Here is an 18,066-nt window from a genome sequence, read left to right on the forward strand (position 1 = left end):
TTTGTGTTGTACTCTGTATTGTTTTTCGGAAGGTTAGATGGATGGGGATGGGGATGGGGATACGGCGTGGGGTTTGTGATACCGATCTCTTTCGTTTGGGAGGTGAGGTGGTTTTTGAACGGGTTTTTGGAGAGGTGGTAGGTAGTAGGTAGGTAGGTAGGTATGTATTTGCTTACCAGATCGTAGAATGAGCATCCCGTTGGATTTTGGCGGAAAAGGAAAAATTATATACATACATACACAGAAGGTATACCATTATTGATATCATTCGCAATACCCTATTTTCGGAACAAGTGAGAGTAAAAGAAAAAGTAGATAATCAAATGATAACCAGTAGGTAGATATCGTCCTCTCAACACCAGATGCAGACAGACGTGATAGCACAATGATATGTTTTGATTTCAATGAATCATATTCATGTTCACATCTATCTACAAATTCATACATCAAATCATACATGAAATGATTATAGAATAACGAATATAACATCCATCCATCAATGATCTCAACACTTTCCCACAGTTTCGAACTACAAGAATATCAATATAAAACTGCCCGTCTTAAACTCCAAACTTCAAACCGTGTACGGGATATCGATGAGTAAGTAAGTCAGGCAGTAAATATGCACACAAGCAAACTGAGTATACAGCCATACGGAGACATCTCCGTAGCTACAAAGTCCAATGATATCGCCATATATATATGTATATATGTGTTTTCTGCAAGTGATCATCACTCTCACTCACACACACACACACATATATATGTGTCCGGAGATGAAAGATGGAGAGAGGGATTGGATCCTATACACCACATACTATACACGACATTCGATATACTACACACCACATCCTACATCCTTGAATGCCATTCCAACTCCACACCCAACCTCACACCTCGTTACACAAACTCCTCATCGTTCATTGAGATTCGTCAACCGATCGACTTGGCATCGGAAAGTTTATACGTTCCTCTCTCATGCATACCCAACTCCCGAGATCTCTCATTCCTCCAAGTTGTACGTGTGCACTGTATACTTTATACACCGCTCCTCCAATTTACTCTCCCAAATTTGATTTCTGGATCTGTGATTGAAAACTCTTATGGATACCTATACCCGACTCACACCCTCGTTACACAAACTCTCCACCTCTCTCATTATCCATTCCATAACCCGTCATCCCCCCATCCGTTCCCCTTTATTAATCGATCAACTTGGCATCAGTAACTTTATCATCTCTCCCCCTTTTCCTACTATACATAGCACAGACCCAACCTCGAGGACCTCTCTCTTTCAATCTTTAAAACTCTATGTATGTAGATACTATATGCTATATACTATACCACTACTCCAACTTACTTCCCCATATTTGATTTTTGGATTTGTGATTTAGATCTCTTATGCATGCATCCACACCATAAACTAAATAGGCGAGCTAATTATCCAATACCCTCTTACCCCAGCCCTCTATCCATCATATTATACATTCATTATACCCCAACCCTAAAGCTCCCATACATCTCATACACCTCATAGTTCTCATAGTTCTCATGAATCTCAGTAAGTACGTAATGAAGTAAGTAAGTTAGAAAAGAAGAAAGAAAGTAACGAACAAGAAAAGGAAACTAAGTTGTTACTGAGTCTTGAATTTTGGATTTTGGATATTGAATTCTGATAATCTGCATTTTCTTGTGATATAGATATATATATATCTATATATATCTATGTATATCTATGTATATGTATTGTATTTAGTTCTTTTAGTTCTTTTAGTTTGAATGTGGAGAGAGAGATGGAGATCATCAGCAGCAGCAGCAACAGTATGTTACTATATACTCATATTCCATTTATCCATCAATCGTCAATCATCTAGCACACATACAAATCCGCATCTAATGTCCTGTCTGCAAACCGCCAATCCAGCACAACCTCCACAGCCTCCACAACCTCCACTCCCACCTCTCTCCCCTCTCTCCCCTCTCTCCCCTTTCTCCCCTCTCTCCCCTCTCTCCATCCTCATACTCATCCTATCCTCATCCTATCCCCAACTCTCCTCGTTCCACCACTCGCATTCCTGTACATCACACAGCCTACCCCAATCTACCACCACACAACTTACCCCAATTCTATCCAACACACAGCATATGAAATCACACATATTACACAAAACAAATAACCTACCGCCACACAGTCTATCGCAACACAACATTGCATATCGCAATACATTACAACTCCAATCCAATCCAATCCAACCCAATCCAATCCAATCCAATCCAATCCAATTACAACCACAACCCAGCCCATCACACCACAACCTACCACGACACTATACACCATCACAATCCAATCCCACTCAACCCACCACACCCCCAATCATACTCCATCATCACACATTACACACCCCCATCCAGTCATACCACACCACCACACCAGCAGCCAAGCCAAATCAAGCCAAGCCAAATCAAATCAAATCAAATCAAGTCCCAACCGCTCTTTAGCATACATGAAATTTTCCCCATTTCTGTATTTTTTCAATGCTGATTATTCATGCCTCTTCCCTCTTCCCTCTTCCGAGTATTCGGGATTCTAGCTTAGGGTTTAGGGATTTTTGATTTGGGTCTGGGTTGGAGGAATGAGGTGTTTGAGTTGGAGTCTACGGAATAATGGGTGGAGGAGTGGAGGAGGGAGGAGTAAGAGGAGGGAGAAGTAATAAGCAAGAGGATTATAACAAGCAAGAAGGAAGAGTAAGTTAAAGAAGCGATAAGGAAGATTCGTGAATGATTGAGAGGATTGTAATGAGGAACTGATAATGGATGATGAGTAAGAAGAGGGAGTGGGAGTGGGTTGGAGGAATAATAAGTGATGAGTGATGTGATCATAAGAGATGAATGATAAATAATTCAGAAATGAATAAATGAATGATTAAGAAATAAATAGATAGAGACACCACAAACAAAGAGATTGTGTCTTTTTGACATATAGGTCTTATATTATCACGTTACAATACACTCATATACTCGTCCACATGCACTTGAACACCACATCTACATCTCCAATCTCCAATCTACAACATCTACGACATCCCAATTCCCACACAACATCTCCAATCTCTAAGTCCCTATATAGATCCCTCAAACCTAACAAAACATTTTCAAAATCACACATCCCATTTCTAGAAAGAAAGAAATCTCACAACCATCAGACAATCCCTAAAGACAGAAATCAAAACTCAAGAAAGAAAATATACCTTTCGCTAAAGAAGTGTATTTATATTTAAATTTATTTTTATTTTTATTTCCCGATTTCTCATATTCCCACACAAACAGCATCAAACGATACAAAATCTTCTCTATCATTAATCATCCATCATCAATCACTCACCCATCAATCACTCACCCATCAATCACTCACCCATCAAAAAAAATCAAAACAACAATCCCAACCCATCTCATTCTTATATTTCAAACCCAAAAACCCAAACCCAAACCCAAAAACCAAACCAAATTTCTCACTCTCGATGCGGATTTTCCAATATCCATATCCATACCCATACCATTTTCACAATCACAAGATGCATGCGTATAACTTCATCCTGCACTACTTTTCCAAGTCCCAAGTCTCGAATCTCGAGTCTCGATGCTACCTGCATATACATGCATACACGCATGCAGTCCACTCTTCGTCCACCCAATTTCGGATCCGTAAAGAAAGTAGGAAAGCACGAAAGAAAGCACGAAAGAGAGAAACAAACAAATAAGTCACTACTCTATTAAACTTTTTCAAATCTACCATGCGACTAACATGGTAGGTATGGAGTTTTTCCATTCCATACCAGGTCCAAGTAAAAAAGAAAAAACGATTTCGATTCCTCCTACCAATAGGAACAATCCATCAACATCCCCCAATCTAATTTTCCATCAAAACTCTAAATCAACCTTCCATTTCCCTTTCCACTAGAATACATACATGCATGATACGTCAGGAGGAAATCCATCCACCCAAAGTGAAATGGTACAGCCGAGCCGTCTGTCTCAAAAAACCAGAGCCAGAGTATAATCAACATACATGTCTTGTCTCACCGTCTCCACCAAATCCATGTGTCCCATGAACCAAACCAAACAGCAAGCACAGTCCAACTTACTAAAAATTCCAAGACTCATCTCATCTCCCATGCGCAGCCCAATTCCAACGGTCGGTATCGGTACTCGATATCCATCGCCCCTCTTCCAATCCGAATCCTCACCAATATCGTAAATTCGTAATACAAATAGAAGAAAAGAACCTCGAGGGAAAAAATGAAAAAAAGAATCATTCCGGAACAATTCATTCCCCACCAAACTCCACATCTGCATATTCGGAAGCGAAACTTTTCACTTCCAACCCGTTTCCTCCCTTGCTCTTTGCAAATACCGCCGGGAACCATGTCTTCCTGTATGTATGCATCGTGATGTGATGTGACGTGAATATTTGATGCCCACCTATCCATCTAAATAATACAGATATTTGAGGAGCGCGGTGAGACACTCTCGAGTCCGGAAAGCTACTTCTGGAAAAGAAGAAGGAAATTAAGTGATATTTTTCCAGCCGTGCCAGCCTAGCATACATAGTCTGGAAGGGAGATGGAATGATGGAAGAACACATGGAAGCATGGATAAAACGGATAAATGGATAAATGAATAAACGGATAAATGAAAGAATGGAAGAGACGGTGAAAGGACATACAAATGATCTGGGCTCATCGCTTGATAGGTAATTGATATCTAGAAACGTGTGAAGTGGATTTTGATTAATTTGAGATTGATTGATTTGTCTGTGTTGGTTTGTTTCGGGAATCTGCGATGAGAGATTGTGATTTATGGGATGGACAAGACTCGAAAGCTAGATAGGGTTTGCACGTACCGTAATACTGTGTCTTCCAATATCGGTCTTCCTTACATCGTTGTATTCTCCCACGAAGATTTTAGGCATCAAGAGAAACTCGGGTTCCCGTGATTTGATCGAATTCAAGTCCATTCCCTCCTAGAACACGTGCTATATAACCTTACCGCCGATGATCAACTTTACAACACATATTCGTGGGGGTTATACCTGCCAAATCAGATGTGGCATACTGTATGAAGGATTTTGCCAAAATCTACCTTCCGTTTTCGAACCAATTCCCCTACCCGATAATCTCTTATCCGGACCCCCAACAACGGGTATCAAGTACACATTGGTTATCATTATCAATCCCTTGTCCCTTCATCAAAGTTCAAACCCCCATTTCACACCAAACCCTCCAACCGATACAATAAACGTGGGAGTGGAGTACCTACGCCCGTGACATCGGTAAAGAGATAGATCGAATTAGGAAATTGATGTAACATGTAGACCTTTGACATCTCGCTTCTGTATTGCGATAAAGCGCATGTAACGTTTATACACAGGGGATTTTCAGATTGCATGTTGTATGCCTCGCGTGGAATATGGAAATTTGATAACCTTGGGATTTCGGGGGGATTCGAATCCTAGATGTTGGTTCGTGAGTAGGGAGCACAAACCTGTATTCCTCGTGGGATACCAGGACACAAAGATGGATGGTGATGGAGATGAAAGGGAAGCTTGGAACTCGGGATTTAAATGAATTGCTTCTAGATTGAGTTGCCTTGTATAAGTGAAAACGGTTACCTGATCGATATTTGCGGTAGATAATCTTGCGACGACGATAATCTCCTCTGCACTTGAGCTTGAAGCCAGAAGCATCTCGCATGATATCCAGTTATGACCTTTGTCGTCAGCATAGAGTAACTTGTGACTAACAATACCTCGGCACTCCTCTCACCCACCTACTCTGTATCCCATCTCTCTGAATCCCTCCCTCGTGATCCAAATCACATGATCAATCCCAGCCCAAGCCCTCCCCTCCGCATTTCCTAATCCAGCCATTCCCAAACCCCAAACCCTCCCCTGCAATTCCATTATCCCAATCACGCGCATCCAGCATCCAGACTCGCAACGCCCAACTTCCAGCTCCAATTCCTCGGAGGCATCCCACAATACGCTTGAAAACTCTACCGGCCCGAATAGCATCTCAAGCCATCCTGACCACCCCACTCCCAGGATACGTCCAGACTCCAAACCAGAAAACCGCCGTGCGAAAGTCCACAAGGATACTGGTCCGGCTGCTAGGATCTCCATACGCGACCTCATCCCAGAGTCTTATCCACCATTGGCAATCTGTCGAGCGGGAAGCGATGAGAAGCAAGGATTGGTAGGGCAAACCAACAGGGCTACCACGCTTTTTCGCTCCGACACCAATGACCACGCGTGGGTTTTTGACACATGATTGAGAATCGGGGGATTGATGCCCTATTGTTGGCGTGGTTAAATTGATGTGAGTCGCGTGGTTAGTTGGGATGATATGAATGGGTAATTGGGATTTGGAACTGGATTCTGGTAAGGATGGTCTGGATGATGCCGGATATGTTTTCAAGCGAATGAATGATTGGAGAATGAATGACTTCGAGGAGAGGGGTTTTGTCAAAAAAACCCTTGAGAAAGTAGTTGACAATTTCGTAATGGTACCTGCATAAGTCTATTCACCCTTTCAACATAACTTATTCAAAGATATTTTCCCATTGTGTGAGATGAAGCAGAGCGTGATATATTCTTACAAACCTACTATACTCAGTCTACTATCCTCAACCTGCTATACTCCATTAAAACACACGACGATGAGGTTCTTATTCTCTATCCCGCAATCTCATTTTCACGATTCGAGTAAAACCCAAAGTCCAGACCACAACATGAACCCTGATAAAAGAAGTAAATATTATGTGAAAAACTCTAGACCCAATCTTTTGGTCTCGTGTTAGTGTCGCGGCCAGGCGGCACATTCAAATTTGGCCGGCGTTCGGATAAATTAGTCCGACAATTTTCCGTCCAATGACTACGAGGGGATTTGAAAGGGAAGGCTTGGAAGTTAATCAGCTGCTGATGTTGGATTCCTTAGGCAGATATATCTTATCGTGTTGTACCGGTAGATGATGTTGTATTCAATCACGTACCTTGATACAGTGAGATATTGGCTATCATCACGTTGTGGAGGAGAGAGATATGTATTGTTGTAGGATAGTATTTGGTATTTACTGATTGCGAGAATACTCTACCATGAGTACACACAATTCCTCCCCAGCTCTCTTCTATAATCTTATTACTCTCACTCATCCTCACACTCACGGCACGGTAAATCTCCATCCGCAAGCCCTCTTCTCTTCCCCGTATCCATCCACTCCGCTGTGCCATTCCTCATCCTCACACACATATACACATACACCTCGCGCAAGCAAACCCCCATATCCAGTACTCAACGGCCGAGCCATCTCACCCGTTCCTACCCGTTGAAGAATACCATCTCACCACATCTCATCTCACTGCCCGTATCATCCTTTTCCATCACATGAAGTGAGAAAATCTTTTGCTTATGCGCCTCATCGTCTCGGGTGAGATTTTGGGTTCCCCATCTGGCCCCGCTCGTCATGCTCCGCGAAGGGTAGCAATCTTATCTATCGTTTACGCAGTACTTGCTTACCGTTTGTTCGTCTTACACATGTGAATATTTATCTATTTTTTACTTGCGTGATATTGGTATTCATGGTATCCTCGCCGGTAATATACTGAACTGGAACAAGCCTTAACAATAGAAAACCGTGGTATATCTGCATGCAAAGTATGTCCGTATGCACAAAGGGTAGTAATCCTTCACAGACAACATACACTTCTAGAATCTGCAGGGACTGTTTGACAATCAGAAGCAAGCGAGTGAGTGAGCAACGCGTGTAGTTTTCCTGGGAATTGATTGTGTCGGAATACTCGATATAGAATATCTTCCGTGGTTCCAAATCCTCCACTGCTGATGATCCCGACTCACATCTCGTACATTTGTAGCTGAAAATAAACCCAAGTAAGAATCAAATGAAAATAAGAGATTCCAATAAAAAAAAAGAGATTCAAATCAAAATAAGAGATTCAAATATATTCAAATAATAATAATAATAATAATAATAATAATAAATTAATAAATTAACAATAACCCAAAGGAAAAGAATGAAGAGAATATCGACCCAAAGACAAAAGCAAAACCCCTGTTTCTCATCTCGACCTTCAATCCCCAATTTCATAACAAAGCTTGAATCATTCCCATACACCGATCCCCGAAAAGAAATGAGATCAACCACTTCCCATCCATAAAGCCATTTCCGGGTCGCGGAAACAGTGCTACCGGTTCGTCAATCAATAGAATCAAAATCACATCAATGCGTACCCAGTATAGGATACTGAATCCAACCACATCAGGCCTCCATGAAGGGTTTCTAGAAGATTTCCCAATCGATTCTGGCCCGGGGAGGGGGGGGGGGAGATGAGCGTGTTTGAAGCTATACTGCAAGTGCATAAGAAATCGACACCTTAGAGTAGGAGAGGTGCGAAGGGACTCGGGGAGGGGAAAAAACGAATCCGGGGATGGGGGACTAGAAACGCCACGACCGCGGGAAGAAAAAGTATATGCTCGCATTGCTCAGTCCCAAAGGTTGTTTCTCGGTGCTTGAGAAAGTGTAAAGGAGTTTAGATTCAAGTTGATGTTTTGGATGAGATGATATAAGTGACGTTTGCGTATACATTGTGTATTAATGGGTACCTATTATGGGGGAAATGTGAAACTATCCACGAATGAATTGGGAAGAACTGGGTACGATATACTTTTGAAGGAAGTCTGAATGGATTTGAATGAAAGCACTGACAAGCTTTTTTCTCGGGACGACCCAGGGTCTTGAGTTGCTTGGCCTTTGGAGTGTTTGGAAAAAAAAAGGGGTGGATGGTGTGGTTTTGTAGAGTGCATGAACCTCTTTAAATTCCACGGGGTATGCATTTCGTACAGGGTATGTAGAGTAGGTACCATTGTATTACCCTATGCTATGCATTGAGAATGTAACCATTAGTAGAATGAATGATTGATCATCGATATCATGCATTTAATGATTCAGATCTGTGTATGGTAGGTAGCTAATGGTATGGAAAAGATACATTTAATAGTGTAGTTATGCGAGTGATACTATTGATCCTCATATCACGACTCAGTCAAGATCTCTCCCCAGACGTGCGTTCTCAAACATGTTGGTGTACACATAGTACATGGCATATAGATATAGCATATAGCACAGAGCGAAATATGATATGATAATTATAGTTACAATATTCTATACGGACAAAGTAAACAGACAATGCTGAGTCCTCAGATAAGTTTCAAAAAGTTCAAACATCGTGTTCACTTTCTTCACTGTAGTAGCTAGGTCAGAGCTCATAGCACATCACATCACATAGCACCCACCACATTGCAACACACATGGCAATGCACACAAATAGCACACGCACAAACATCCAAATCCACAATCCATCCATATCCCATCCACACCCATCCACACCCATCCACCAAACCCTCAAACCCTCAAATCCGAACCCCAAATCCAGAACACATACACATCCCGTTTCGTCTCCTCATCAGGTAGCCTATATACACAAGCAACGCAAACTACCAACCACAAACTGCACACGCCAAAACCCCATGCGTTTGCTCCGTATTGTCGTTCCCGTCTTGTGACTTTCTACTATATCCCACTACTACAACGACGACGATGATCCATCCATAACAACATCCTTCCAAAGATCACAAATGCATCAAAGCTCCTCCATCACCCGAATCAAGTCTGTGATATCCTTCATTGACTCATCCCCCTTTTCTCTCTCTATCAAAGCCATGCATGTATACATCCATTCATCTACCCATTATTCACAACCTCATTTCCTAACTTCGCTTTCCATCTCCCAACTCCCAACTCCTACACACATTCCAGAACCAATTTTACGAACCCGATCTTCCGTCCATCCTTCCCTCCCTCCGAGTATTCGGTTCAGGCACACTCAGACTCAGACTCAAGCTTACCAATCCCACAACCACACAACCACACCCCCTCCAAATCCAAACCACACAATGCGCATCCCCGAGCGTTTCCCATACTAAAAATATCACACATCACATAAGGTTATCACATGTTCACACACCTCCATCCATACCTCATCCATACCGGTATTCCAATCTCCTCTTCACCTCATCTCCCGGCGCTCAACCGCCGGTACGAAGATCCAAGCGACCCGTGGCGCCTCTTAAGGGTATTCATCGCTTTGATTCCTTGTTTATGGAGTCGGAGTATATGTTAATTTCCAAGACCTAGACACCCAGGGGGATGTTAATATGGGGATGTTTATATGGGGATGTTTAGATGGAAAGGTTGGAAAGAATGATAAGAATAAAATATTCAATACAATACAATATAATATAATATAATACAATACGGGTGCAGGGATTTGTATTTATTTTCTTGATTTTATTTTACTTTCTTGATTTTCTATTATTTCGCGAGAGATATAGATTAATGGTAACGGTTACTTGGGTGGGTAGATGGTAGGGAGGTATATTTCCACTCTACCTATACTTAGGTCCTTACTTACTTTCAATCACATCACAATTACGTCTTGTCTTGTCTTGCTTGCCCGTTACCAGTATCCGTATCCGTATCAGTACCAGTCAGTCCCCCTACCCTCAAATAATCCACGCGATTGATAGTTATGAATATCACACGTTGTATCTACATAAGTATGTGTATATGTGTATGTATATTTTGCACATCTCATCTCACATGACAATCCATCCATCCATTCATCTATCCAATCCACAGATCCAAACAAACCAAATCAACTCATCAACCCGCAGGACAAGATAATTGGCGGACAAGACGACCAACTCCCTAGGATTCCAATTCATCTCATCGCATACATCCGAGACGAGGCTTATCACTTCCTCACTTCCTCACTCACTCAAGGTATCTCCGTACCAATCCCATACGGAAGCATAACTCTTACAATCTTACCCCGTCCCAATACCTCGGTATGTGTATATGTACTCGTCAATCCCATCGGATGTATGTACCGTCTGCCCAGTCAAATGTGTAAATTACACGCTACATGCTACACCTTCCATACACACACAAGCATTCAACAATGCGATGTACCGCGATGCGCACGAATAGGAAGACTTGAATTTGGGAATCAAGTAAGTGGATGAATAATTGAATCAAATCAATAAATAGATAGATAGATAGATAGATAGATAGATAAATATACCCCGTTGGGATTTGTTCAACTTTCAGTATTCCTCTTTCTTTGATGTGATGTAGACTCGTAGTAGGAATCTGAAATGGAAGAATGGAATAAATATATAAATAAATAAATAAATACACAGCATGTGATTCTTTTCCTGTTTCTGTTTCTGATTCTTTTTGATCCTTCTCGAATCTCATACGTACTTTTCTTTTTCCATTACTGTTTCCGATTCCTCATATATCGATATCGCAACGGGGATCTCCAGAGCCTCGTGCGATCTTTTTCTAGAATGTTTGAATGAATGAATGAATGAATATAGATGGACATAGAGATGGATGAGAATGCGGGGAATCCCATTCATCTCATCTCATCTCATGATCCTCATGATTTTCCTTCTTGGGATTTAAAGGCCACATTCTACAGGCTCTAGAAATGAATGAAGAAAGCGGAATGGGAATGTCCGTGTTTCTTATTTCGTTCTTTTGTTGTGTTTGTTTGTTGGCCATGTGATGTGAAGAATAGAATACTTTTAGATATAAGTTATATCTTTGTTCTAACTTATACATTTGGAATCCACACAATGTTCTTGAATACAATGCCTAGATATCTACGAGTATCTATCTAATGGGTAACGATTGAAAGAACAAACTAATATAGAAATAGAATAGAATAGAGTAGTAATGGAGATAACAATAATAAATAAAAGATGATTAAATAAATGTCTTGATTCTGAATATCAAACCACAGGCAAAGAAAAATTCGAATACGATTTCGAATAACTCATCAAGAATCCCAAAATCCAAAGTAGGTTACTAATTAGGAAATACATTTATCCATTTCCATTCCGAGACGTAGAATACCGATACCGATACTCTATCTCAATTACTCACTCCATCTCATCACATCTCCATCTCAAAACCCAAGATCCATAAACTCAGATACCTACTAGTAACCTCATACCCAGTCCAGTGTCAACTGTCAACCACACTCTCAGACTCCAGATCCACAACCACAAGTGACCATCATGTCAATCCATCAAGTTAAACTTCCCAAGTTCCCACCCACAACGTCATTCTCAACTCGACTCGATCCGACCCGTTTGGATTTGACCTGACATCTGACTGATGGACATCCACGGTAAGTCAAAGTCAAAAAATGCAAACCGCAGATCAAACCAGATCATCTGATCTCATCTCATCTCATCTGATCTTCCATCCCCCTACCAAGATACAGAATGGAACCTCGGATTAATTAATTCCCTTTCCTTCTTTTCTTTTCTTTTCTTTTCTTTCCTTGGCTTCATCATCGTCATATAATGACTATGACTACGAATCTCAAAATACCCGACAATTCCCCTATGCCGAAGAAAGTCTCTTTCCCTCATGTGCTTGCGAGATTTGATTCGGAGTTTCTGATTCCTTTTTGTTTTGCGGTGTGGAGTGTGGTGTAGGGAGTATGCAATTGAACCCTTATTACTTCATTAGCTTGTTGGTAAGTTAGTTAGTTAGTTACTTGTGTGGACGGGCGGGGTACGGGGTGCGGGGTTGGGATGTGTATGTGTATGTGTCTAGGAAAATGGGCGGAGAGTCAATTGTATTGAGAAGGTGTTGGATGGGATCACGAGATGGGGGATGGATGGTCCTTGTAGTTGGTTGAAGATATGTATGGGGAGGTGTTGGGGTATGTACCTTGGTGATGGTGGCGAATGTGGATGATTGTGTTGTTACTTTTTGGGTGATCGGGTGGGAGGTTGGTTTTTGGTTGTTGGGGTGAGGGTAAGGGTGAGGGGGATTTATGCTGGTAGGTAGGCAGGTAGATAATTGATGTAGGAGCTGAAGAGATCGGTAGGTAGACAGGCAAGATAGAAACTATCTAGAGACATAGATATACATAGTGATTAACTAGCGATCTAGACACATAAAGCCTGAAAATATATACTTGACAAATATTAGATTCCATCTCCCCGTATTCTACATCAGTAAAGGCTTAAATTCGTAGACACTAGGTGATGTTATGAATAATATACTTATTTCCCTATATGCATGTACTTAAAACGATATACTGAACTAGATATTTACCTTGACATCTATTCTTCGATACATAGGAATGAAACGGTTAGAAACCCATCAACTAACATAACAGACCGAGATTTTAAACGAAGGGGTAAAATTCTTTTCCGCGATCTTCTCACCGAGGTAGATCGTGAGTAACAATTACTTTATGAATTCCATCTCACAGTAGCTTAGCTAATACTCATGACTAGAAAACCTACATGTCACCGTAGTAGATGTAAAGATAGATGGATAGATCATTTCCCTCCTTCTGGAATCACCACGGGATAAACCAACTACTACTTACTCTGTAAAATTCAAGCTCTACGACATATAGTACGCATATACAATAATAAACTTTCCTCTAAATCTCATCTCAATGCAAGATACCGGTAGACAGGTTGAACAAATAAACAGATAGACAGATAGATAACAAGGAAAAAGACCCTTTGTACATATTACATTACGTTTTATCTATTCGGGTAGTGGGTATAAAGTATATGAGTGTAGATCTGCAGTATTAAAATGATGGGGAAGGATTTGTAAAAGAAGAATTGGAGAGGGGTGGGGATGGAGGGATGTAGATACTAGTTTAGTAGTGTTTTTTGGTTTATAGTATTTGATTAGTTTTTATTGGGGTTTGAGGTTTGAATTTAATTAGTTGTAGATGATCTCCCTTCTTGACTATTCATTCGGAGCGTAGATATATATGTAGGGGAAACGAACGAATGAGTTAAGTAGATAGTTGAATATTATATTTATTTATTTATTCATGTATCTATTTGTTTAGATTCGGATATGATTTATAAATAAAAGAATGATAATTATTCTATATTATATATTTAGTATCGTTTTAAAGAAATATCGATCTAGATTTAACTAGTATAACGTAGTTTATATATGAGCGAATTATATTACTAAATGAATTATTTAATTTACATATAAAATTCGTCTATATATAATCATATAAAAACATAAAAAAACTAAGGAAAGATTTTCTTAAAAAAAACCATTAATCTTTATTACATTTAAATCAGAATATTATTTTCTACCCTTTTTCGAAATTATTAAATTAATATCTATTTGAATTAGAAAGATATTATTATTAATATTAAGGAAAAGGGTTTAATATATTTATATTGAAATTATTAATATTGATATTATTAATAATCAATTTATTATATTGAATATAATTAATGAAAAAGATTAAATTATAGATTCCTATAATAATCTAAGTCTTTTAATATTCAAAAACCTTATAAAAAGATTTTAATTATAAAAAAAGGTTTTTAAATATAAGAAAATAAAGAATAAAAACTTTTTAAAAAACTTTACTTTTTTTAAGAAATATTTTATAAAAGATATATTAATATAATATTTAATATTTTATTAATATATTTATAACTATTCTATATAAATAAAAAGAAAAGCTAGATCTTTTAAAAAACATTTATAATATATTAATTTAAATATATAACATTTTATATTAATATATAATATTATTATAAAATATTAATTTTTAATATTATTTTATATAATAAATAATATATTATTAATTATAATTGAAAAAATAGTAATTCTTTAATATAAAGTGTATATTATTAAAGTAATAATATCTTAATATTATTATATTTATTATTTCAATTTTATTTAATTATTTAGTTTTATAATATAATTTTATCCTTTATATTAATAAAATGATTTAATAAATTCTAATATATTATATTCTATATTGATAGGGTAATTTGATAGAAGGAAAGGGAATAGAAGATATTAGATTTTAAAAAGAAATTATATATTATTGATGTATTATAAAAGAAAGTGAATATAAAACTTATAAGTAATAAATTAAAAATTATAATAAAATTCCTAAAGGATTTAAAATATTAAAAAGTAAAGATAATCCTTTAAAAGGAATATAATATTATAATTAATTATAGCTTTTATAATATTTTGAAAAAAATTGAATAAAAAGAAAGGAATTATTATAATAGAATAGAAAGTATAAGGTTTTTATAAATATATTAAAGGATTTAATAAAGGGAAGGTTTTTGAATATAATAGATTAATAATATAGATAATTTGAAGGATTTAAAAGGATTGCTTGAAAAATTGCCTATAAATCTTAATAAAAAAGTTTAAAAGGAAATAAGTTTTTATTTCTTTTTTCTATTTACTTTATTTAATTAGAACTATATATAAACGTATTATATGATCTTAGTATAGCTAGATAGACCGAATCGATTATAAATTTACTACTACTATTATATAATCATGCATGTTCTTTATTAGTCAATAAAATTGTTCGAAAACTTCTTATAATAGTAGTAGTAAATTTATAATCGATTCGGTCTATCTAGCTATATAAGATCATATAATACGTTTATATATAGTTCTAATTAAATAAAGTAAATAGAAAAAAGAAATAAAAACTTATTTCCTTTTAAACTTTTTTATTAAGATTTATAGGCAATTTTTCAAGCAATCCTTTTAAATCCTTCAAATTATATTCAATATAATAAATTGATTATTAATAATATCAATATTAATAATTTCAATATGAATATATTAAGTTCTTTTCTTTAATATTAATAATAATATCTTTTCAATTTAAATAAATATTAATTTAATAATTTTAGAAGAAAGTAAAGAATAATATTCTGATTTAAATGTAATAAAGATTAATGAGTTTTTTTAAGAAAATCTTTTCTTAGTTTTTTATATGGTTTAAATTTCTTATATAAAATCTAATTTTTTAATTATTTCAAAAATCTAATCTTTATTTAAAAATTCTAAAGTTATTAAGAAAACAGGGTTTTTATAATATAAAATGTAATAATATTCAAACTTAAATAAATTAATTTTAAAACAATCAAATATTATAAATATTTCATTTTTATTATATGGAAAAAATTCATATTATTTTTTCTTTGAAAAATAATGATTAGTTATTAAGATAAAAATATCAAAAATGATTAATTTTAGTATATTTTCCGAGTAATCTATTTAATAATATAATCTACTTATATATGAACTACATTATATTATACTAAAAATTATTAAAAGTTATCTATTTTAAAATTCTATATTAATATTACTATAAAGATTAAAAATATTAAGCTCTTCGCTCATATAAATTTTCAATTGAATTTAATAAATTCTTTTTTAAAAATTAAACAGATTACTAATATTTAACCTCTAGTTGTTCAAGAAATCAAATAATTAAAGATATAAAATTAGGTTTGCTTATTTCTAGACTTTAATTCCTTAAAATTAAAACTTAAAATAATACTTTTTGAATGTATGAATTTGAATGTAAAATTCTTTTATTATTTTGTCGATATTACTTATGAAGATCTGAAATATTAATCGTATATAATACTTTAATAGATTTTAATTCTATTAATATTAAATTTCGAAGTACTCGACGAATTAATTAAGAATATATAGTATAAACTAAAACTATCTATAACTTTATTATTTTTGAATAAAATAAGCTGAAATTGATATATATTTGATGAATAGAATAATTATACTATGTTAAAGTTTTTAAAAAATTAAAGTTAAAATAATTATATTTTTAATTTTTAAACCTGTGTTTTATTCCTTTTAAATATTACTAAAATTTAATAAAATTATGATATTTTATTAAAAATTAAGTAAATAGTATTATAAAATCACTTGTTGATTATTTTTAATTATTTTATATTATAAGATTTCTATAATTTGAAAGAGAATAATAGAAAAATCTTGAAAAGATTGTTTAATTTGTAAGAGGAAAATGTTATAAGTTAATATTTCTGAAATTTTTTAATTTTAAAGATTTTTTGAATCATAAAAATAGCGAAAAGTATTCTAATCATTTTTTCTAATTTGAATTATAGTTAAATAATATAATTTAAAGTTTTAATAATCATTTCATATCTCTTAGAAAGTTATTCGATATTATAGTTTATATAACGTAGTTTATTAGTATATACATTATATTAGTATGTATACCACTTCAAAATACACTAAAATTAGTCTTTTATTAATATTTTTATTTAAATTATTAATTATTATTTTTTCTCTGAAAAGTTTTCTTAAAAATAATAAAAATGAAATATTTATAAAATTTAATCTTTTTATAGATATTTTAATTGTAGTTTAAGAATGTTATACTTTGTGTTACAAAAATCTATTTCTTTGAATAACTTTATTATTATAAGATTTTACTATTTTAATTTATTTTTATATTATTTATGTAAATAAATATAATATATATAAGGAAAAATTAAATTATACTAATAAATAAAGAAAGTGTATGGTTATACATAGTAGTTTTTTATATGTAAAAATAATGATGCACGTACTGATATGATACACGTACTAATAAACCACGTTAGGAAAACAGCTTTTTACGAGGATTTTATTACAAATCGCTTAGTATATAGTGAGTAATAACTTAAACTCGTAATATTATAAGTAGGAGTTCTTATATTCAGCTCCTCTTACTCTAAATGAAAAAACGAGTATACTAAACTCGTTAAAATCGAGACTTTCTTTTAAACACTATTATTTCAAAATTAAATAATAAATTAAATAGATATTATAATATAAAATATATAAAGATATATTATAAATAATAAGTCTTTTAATACTGGATTTCAATACTGGATTTCAATACTAAATTTCAATACTAAATTTCAATACTAAATTTCAATACTAAATTTCAATACTATATTTCAATTCAAAATCAAAAATAGTAATTCTTGATTTGAAAGATATTTTAAAATAGTATTGTCATTTTGGTGTGCCCGTTAAATCATTCAGAGCGAACTC

Source organism: Botrytis porri (genome assembly GCF_014898465.1).
Source record: "Botrytis porri strain MUCL 3234 chromosome Unknown BPOR_026, whole genome shotgun sequence".
Lineage (NCBI taxonomy): Eukaryota > Fungi > Ascomycota > Leotiomycetes > Helotiales > Sclerotiniaceae > Botrytis > Botrytis porri.